We start from the raw sequence: 8,628 nt of genomic DNA on the forward strand, positions 1-8,628 counted from the left end.
AGTGCTTTGGAGCATTTCCCTGGCTGGTACAAGCAGTATTAGAAAATCTTTTTTGGCAAGGGAGAAAAATAAACACAAATGAATGCTTATTTTTTTAAAATCAGCAGACTGTCCCAGCAAGAATGATAAAGGTATTAGTAAAGTAGCAAGGGATAATTTAAAACATTATTTGTGGGCTCAGAAAACATTCAAAACAGATTTATTTATAGGTGTCACAATAGCTATGTCCACGCATTGAGGCTCAAGGGAAGTAAAATTAAAGGAGGACACTTTTTACCCAAATTAAGGAGAATTTCTTAAAAACCAAGCATATGGCTCAATAGCAACATTATACTTGGTAAACAATAATTGGCAACAAAATAAGTTTAAGCACTGTAATATTCTGCCTAAACCAGTCCCAAATATTGTTTAATAACCAAGATGCAAACTAATTTTGTTGTAACAAGCCTAGACCAATTCTATCAAACATGTCCTTGGTTAGATATCCAGTTTCATTTAACGTTTTGAACATTCATTTGACAGCCAGTCAAGTCCCTCATACGGACCAGTTCCTTGTGTAGCACAAGTGGCTTGAACATACCATGTTCTGTTATGAAGAGACTGAAGACCTAATTTGTCTGTCATTTCACTGATGGCCATAGCATTTTGCAAATCTTGTTTGTTTGCAAAAAGCAGCAACACTGCATCTTGCAACTCATCTTCCTGAAGCATTTTCTGCAGCTCTTCTGCTCCTTCCTGAATTCTTTCACAATCATTGCTATCTACCACAAAAATAAGACCCTGGGTATTTTGGAAGTAATGCCTCCAGAGAAGCCTAATTTTATCTTGACCACCAACATCCTATACTGTGAAACAAATGTTCTTATATTCTACTGTTTCCACATTAAAACCAATGGTAAGAATGGTGGTGACTATTTCCCCAACTTCAGTTTGTACAGAATGGTTGTCTTGCCAGCAGCATCCAATCCAACCATCAAAATGAACATCTGCTCTAGAGAAAGAGGCGGAAGAAGAGGGAGGAGATGGTGAGGCCCGCAGCAGTGGTGGCACTCACGATGGTCAGGAGCAGAAGGCATTTGGGGCATCCGCGGGCCTTTTCCTTTCATGCTCCAAGCAAACTGAGCAGGAGGGGAGAGGAGCTGAGGAAGAAAAGATAGCACTGACGGCTCATTGGCCGGCATGTCCCATGAAGCTCAGGGAAAGAATTCACAAAGCGAGGACCTGCTTCGATGACTGGCGAGGCTGTCCGTAACTTCCTTTTACAATTTCTAATTTTACAACCTTCCACCCAGTTGCTCTTGCTATGAACTTTGTCCTAATCTTTTACTTCTCATTTATTTCAAACCCCACCGCTGAGCTAATCTCTGAGACATTTCTACTATATCTATGAAATATTTCTTAAGGCTTCAATCCTTGTTCCATTTCCATTGCACTATATTATTTCATCCACTATCATTTTACTATTCTATTGAACAAGCTCATAAAGGATTCTCAATAATGTCACTTGTCTCAATAATTCCACCAACTTTTTACACTGGTAACAGAGTTACCTTTCTAAAACAATTACGATCCCATCACTCTTCTACTTCATAACTTGTGCTGGTAAAGACTTTCAACTGTATACAATACATAGTCCAAACACAGGATAGACAGTCCTTCACAATTTGAATTCTTCCAATCTCTCTATAGTGCTATTTGCTTCCTCAAAAGTTTCTCTTTCCAAAAAAAAACTAAATTCCAGCTAGACTGATATGCCATTCCTTTTCATATCTTTATGTCTTTGCACTTGTATAAAATACCTTTTCTTCCTTTCTTATCCTAGAAAATTCCTATCTTTCTGAAGATTGAGCTTATGATAACCTTCTCAATGAAGGCTTCCCAGACTTTACTGAACTTAGTCTTTTTTCAGTTCTTCCATAGGATTTTGTCCATGCCTCTCTTGCAGTACTTATCACATAGCATTTATTTAGTTCTGTGTTGTCTCCACCCACTATATTGCATGCTTTCTGAAGCAGACACCTTACTCAACTTTGTGTCTTCAGCATTTCACAGTCACAAATGTTTATGTGAAAAACTAATAAAAATCAAAGAACTCAAAGTATATTTAATCTTTTATTCACAGCTAATAATATGCCCATGTATATGTTTTATTTTGTATTGCCTATAAATATATAAATAGATGAAATTCACATTTTTTCTAGATTATTCACTTTCAAAGGCAGACATATGATGTGTTAGTTTATTAAAAGAAAAAATTTTTAAAAGGAGAACTATCAAGACCCATTTTTGTCTACTTTTTTCTCTTTGAATTTGCATTTCATGAATGGAACACTTATCAAACTACCTTTTAATTTCTGGTTTAATTAGTTGGTATAATAACTATCAATTTAGCTGTAGGGGTACGTTGGTGTTATTGATATGATAATTAAATATAAAATGATTAGCCTATTAAGGATGTACTAATTGACTTCTGCCAAACATGACTATTTATAGCTGATTGGTCAAAACAGTGTGAGCTATAACTTTAATTACTTAACACTGGGTTACAGTTTTAATGCTTCACATAAGCATTTCTCTTTTTTCTTAAAAAAAATAACTACTGCATCTTTCATGTTGATTTAATTTAGAACAAGAAAAACACTGAGAAAAGGTTTTATGAGTTGGTTGTTCACATAATAGAATTAAGAGATAATGTCAAGAAAGGAGAATGCAATCGTGGATGACAGTTTACTATTGCAAAATACTACAAAATGCTATTGAACAGGTTAACCATTTGGGGAGCAATTACAAGCTACTATGAAAATTGTGTTTAAATTGTTTAAATTACCAGCTCTCCTAGGAAATAAAACACACTTTTTTTTTAAATGAATGCATTTTGTAAACCTATTATGAATCATAGATCTCTGTTCTTTTTACTGTTTGTCACTGTAATATATATATATGTCACACACACACACACACAATCAACATATCAACCATGGTTAACATTTTTTGAGCTGTAAATTTTAGTTTACATAATTACAAATTTGTGTAACAGATTCCGGTGGTGCTTTCTGCTCTGTCCATGATAGTTATCAAATATAGCCTCTGCTAAGCTTTAGACAAATTTGCCATGATCATAAAATTAAGTTGATTGGGATATAAAAGCACAGCTCATAAACACAGAAGAAAGCACTAACTTTTCTGGTTCTAGTAGTTGCTTGAACAATGTCTTTTGACATACTTCTGGCCATAGCAGAATGACCTTTCATGACTTCACAAGAAAATTGCCAATAAATGAAATATTACTAAAGAGAAAATTATCAACAAGGATTGATTAAGCACACACTGCACACACTGTGTTATCAAAGCCCCACGTCAAGCTCTAGAATGTAACCAATGATTAACAATAACTGTCCTTGTCAAGATTTAGAAAGAGCATAATGATAAGAAAGGACCTTAATGTTTCTACTAAAGAACTGAAATTATGATTCATTATGGCTAATGTAAACTTGCTTTATGTATGGCTAAACAGCAAGACCAAACTGAATGCTGGCCCAAAGGTATTCAGTGGTATTAGCTCTATGGAACACTTTTACCTTTGCCTTGAGTTTTGGCATTGACTACCTAGTGTCATTTCTGGCTGTAGTCGAAGGTATTGATTTTAACCTACAAAAGCTCATTTTGCTATGGGAGCTGGTTATCTTAGAGACTGGCATTTTCCTATACATCAAGGGTTGTTACTTCAGGCAGGGCTAATATTCAATTTTCAGTTGTTAGTGTTAGTTGGATTAGGAGGGAACATGACTACTTTGGAATGTAATGGCTCTTTTTCATGCAGAGGACAATGTGAAGTACATACGCTTAATGAGGCCTTGATTTAAAGAGTTTGCAAATAAAGCTCTATTGTTTTACACTCAGTAACAAAATGTATTTTTATTTGGAAAGCTTATAAAGAAACCATAGACGCACTGAATAGAAGATTATAAAAACAAAAACTACTCTCTTGCTTTATGTTTATAGTAATGATTAAGCAAATTTGTTCTTTATTGTTATCTCATTATTTAAAAAGGGTAGGGCAGCAAAATGCATCAACATGTTATCATGAAGCAAGGCATTAGACTTTCAACAATTCCAATAATATTTTTAGGTCATTCTCAAAATGAATGTAAACTTGTTAGGTTTTTACAGCTTAAGTGACTTTTCCATCATCTTTTTAGCTGAGCATTTAGTTTTGCTCTAGGCAAATCAATGAAAAATAATCTACTGAAATATAAAATTCTGTTTATATACATTCACAAGAGACTAGTATAAAACATACTTGATTTGGTAGACTATAAAATCAAATGGTTATCATAAGGGTTATGCTCTTTTGTTCCTTCAAAAGTGCATTCCACTACTATATTTAAATGAAGACTAATTTTCTCAAACCCAGCAACTTAAGAATGATTTTTTAAAAGATTCAAATAAAGGAATATCTTCTTAAAATGTGAAATTTTCCTTAAAAATTTAGCTCTAATTATGAATTTAGGGCTAATAATGTTTTTAAAATTAACGTATCATTGGAACGTTAAGAAAAAAAGCCTGTTGATCAAAATATACACTTTAATGGAAAACAAAACAAAATTCAATTTATTTTTATATGGGCATATTATATGGGCAAATATAGCATATTACAACTGAAATTCACAGTGAGATTCAATCATAAAAAGAATGTTGAAAAGGAAAGTTTAAAAATGAGTGTAAACAAAGTGATTCAATGCAAGGAATAGAGAAGATTGTAGCCAAATAAAGAATGTCAATGTCCTCTTTTATAGACATGTAACTTCATTTCATTTGTTTTGTTTGACCTATTGTCTTGCCAATGGATTTTAGCCCCAGGCAAGTTCACTATGGATTCAGTGTGACCAAAGAAATGACAGTAGAACGTTCTTGGGGTGAAAGGGTTTATTACCCTGCTTGTTCTCCCTGGGGTAGGTCAAGCACTAGCATCTCTGCCTCTGTCCAGAGCACTGGGCCAAGCTCTCTATATAGCACAATAATAGCTCATTGCCTATGGGTGTGGAAGCAGTAGCCTAGCAAAAGGCCAGTTACATCATCAAGTGGTTTAAGTTCAGTGAGGATCTTGGCCATAGGAACCCCAACTTCCCTACACCTATATTGCCCCATTTTGCATAATCTCACCTCAGTAATAACAACAATAGTAATAATTATCATAGCTACTTTTAAATTAATGCATACTATTTCTAGACAATACTCTAATTACTTTTAAGTATTAAATTATTTAGTGTTTATAACTACCTTATGAGACAGATGCTGTAACTATCCCAATTTTACAGATGTAAAAACTATGGCACAGGAAGTTTCAGTGGCCTGCTTAAGTGGCAGAGCTGGGATTTGAACATAGGTCAGGACTTGAACTTATGCAGTATGGCTCCAAAGTGAGTAGGATTAGCCATCAATTATTGTGTCTCTTAACTATTTACAGTCTATGTGCCCATGGCTTTTATGGTGAAATGGGGAAAATTGAAGTTCCTAAGGCCAGGATCCTCACCTGTACCTAAACTACTTGATGTAGTTGGCCTACTGCTTCCACACCTGAAGGCAATAAGCTATTATTGACCGAGTCACTATATAAAGAGCTGTACCCATTGCTCTGGGCAGAGGAAGAGATGAAGGAGGATTACAGACCTGCAGACTGTTGGATGCAGACATAATTCTAGTGCTCCACCTCTCCCAGGAGAACAAAGCTAGGTAGTAAACCCTTTTACCCCAAGAATGTTCCATTGTCATTCCTGTGTCTCACTGAATCCATAATAAACTTGCCCGGGGCTGAAACCCATTGAAAACAGGTGAGTGTTCCAAACAATAAACAATTATGTAAGGAAATAGTTGTTTTCCAGTAGCTCATATTTTGAAATCAGTCTACAGTACTCACATGGAAATTTGGGGGACTTTTGTTTTAAGAAGTTTTATCTAGTTGCTGTTTCCAGTAGGGATGGAGGTGGGGTGAGGATAGAGGCAGAAAGTCAATTTTCTGACTCATAATAGTCATTCACTGAAACACTTTTAGAGTCTCTGTTATGCCTGGTACTGATTACTATAAGCTTATCTTTTGAAGATAATATTAATCTAATCGGAGAGTTGGATATGCTGACAAATAATTACACTGACATGATAATTACTATAGATGTCAAAAGTGTCATGAGAATATAAGAGAGGGATTGAATTAGAGTCTTATACATTAGAGAAGGAAAAGAGAAGATTGAAGTAAATGTTATAGAATGGTTCCCATATTTGTTCCTTTCTGGTGATTCTGCTAAAGTTTCAACAACTAGGTAAATTTTACCTTTCCATCAAATATAGTCTATAATACATTTACTCTTTATTTTTTACTATCTATAGCACTTATTTGACAATGAATGTTGCCTTACACTGTGTCTAGGACAGACTAGTGCTCAAAACATAAATCTAAGCTTCAAGTCATTTCTTTGTAGAACTCTTCCTGACCACCCTAGCTCAGGTAGCCAAGAGTCCCCAAGTCATCATTTTATTACCTTATTTCATTTTCTTCATAATACTTACCACTCTTTGAAAGTATGTTATTTATTGTCATTTATTGTTTCCCAGTTGAACATGATATCCAATACTGCATCCATCATTTTTTTCTAGTATATTCATCACTAGAACATATCTGATACACAGTGTTTAATACTTAATGCAAGAATCATACATTACAATGAGCCATGAAATGTTCAATATTGCATATCCATTAAGTTCTAGTTAACCCAAATTAATAAGTTGTCATTTACCTTCAGTTATATTTATTTCTTGTTCTTTGAAACTTTTTAAAACTCTGTATGTTTTTCAGCTTTTTTGAAGTACAGTTAGAGTACAATATAATTCATCTATTTTAATTGATGATATTCAATTTAATTGAAAATATTCAATATATTTTGATAAATGTACACACTTGTGTAAACACCAAAACAATCATAGCCCATTGCAAAATATTGTCTCACTTCTATACATACAGGTAACATTAATTTTACTTCTTTTAGAACTTTAAATTAAAAAATGTACTCTTTTTGATCTGATTTATTTTGCTCAGTATAATCTTTTTGAGACACATAGTTATTCAATATTGCACATATCTGTGGTTTGTCTCTTTTGTTGCTGAGTAATATCAAATTTTATGAATATACCACAATTTCTTCCAGTTTTGGCTACTACAAAGAAAGCTGTGATGAACATTCATATAAAAGTTGTTATGTGGACATAGATTTTCATTTATTCATTTAAATGCTTTGAAATAGATTAATTGAATCACAGAGTAAAATTTTACTCATCTGTTTTCCAAAGTGGCTGGACTATTTTGTATCCCACTGACAGTGTCTGAGGAGTCCATTTGTTATACATCCTCACCACCACTTAGTGTTGTCAGACTTGAAAAAAAATATCTATTTTAGTGTGTGAATAATTGTATCTTGTGCTTTGTTTTGAATTTTCGTAATGAGTAAAGATGTTTACCATCTTTTTATGTGCTCATTGGCCATTCATTTCTACATTTTCATTTGTAAGGTGTCTGTTCAAGTCATTGCCCTTTAAAATATCAGGCTGTTTGTCTTTTATGAGACACAGAATAATGCCTCCCACAAGATGTCTACATCCTAATATCCAAAACCCATGAATATTTTATATAGCAAAGGGACTCTGCATATGTGATTAAATTAAAATCTTAAAATGGAGAGATTATTCTAGATTATCCCAGTGGGAACAACCTAACCACACAGAACTTTATAAAAGCAAGCCAAAAGTATCAGAGTCAGAGGAGGAAATGGGGCCACAGAAACAGAGGTGAAAGGCAGAATTAGAGAGAGGTATTTGAAGATTCTATACAGTTGGCTTTAAAAGATGGAGAAAGTGGCCATGAGACAAGGAATATGGGTGACCTCTATAAACTGGAAAAGGCAAAGAAACAGATTCTCCCCTAGCTCTTCCAGGAGCAATGCAGCCCTGCTGAAAACTTTGATTTTAGGACTTCTGACCTCCAGAACTGTAAGATTTATGTTCCTTTATGCCACTAACTTTGTATTAATTTGTTACAGCAGCAATAGGAAACTAATATGTCTTCTTATTATTGAGTTTTAAGAGCTCTTTATATATTCTAGATACAAATCTTGTATCAAATAAATGCAATACAAATTCCCTATATTGTGGCTTGCCATTTCCTAGTCTCTGGCTTATTACTTATTACTTATTAAGCATTGGGTAGTTTTTTTCTGCCTGCAAAATTGTTATAACTAAATATATAACCTCACTGGGAAACTTATTCTAATTGCAATTTTTCTGGTATTACACTGGAAGGGCAATTTCTTTTTTCAACTTTAAAGGAAAAAGTCCAGCCATTCCATTGCTGTGAAGGAAAGCAATCAATAGGGCTGCTGCCTTTGGTTGGAAATGTAGCAAAACTAAAATGTCAGTCCCTGATCATTGATACTGCAGTTGCATAAATTTTTTAAATCATATGCCTTGATGTTAAACTTTATCTTGTTAATTTTAATTCACTTCAAAGTGTGGGATTAAACAAACAAACATTTGCCAAACTGGATGATGACTAATTAGGTGGATAAACAAAGATTATTTCCT

At 34.0% G+C, this 8,628-nt stretch overlaps 1 pseudogene; it reads right to left on the minus strand.

The window, feature by feature from the left end:
- Positions 1-352: 352 nt before the first annotated feature.
- LOC108394102 (ADP-ribosylation factor 4 pseudogene) lies at positions 353-1,181 on the minus strand (annotated as a pseudogene).
- Positions 1,182-8,628: the final 7,447 nt, after the last annotated feature.

Source organism: Manis javanica, chromosome X, assembly GCF_040802235.1.
Source record: "Manis javanica isolate MJ-LG chromosome X, MJ_LKY, whole genome shotgun sequence".
Classification (NCBI taxonomy): Eukaryota; Metazoa; Chordata; class Mammalia; order Pholidota; family Manidae; genus Manis; species Manis javanica.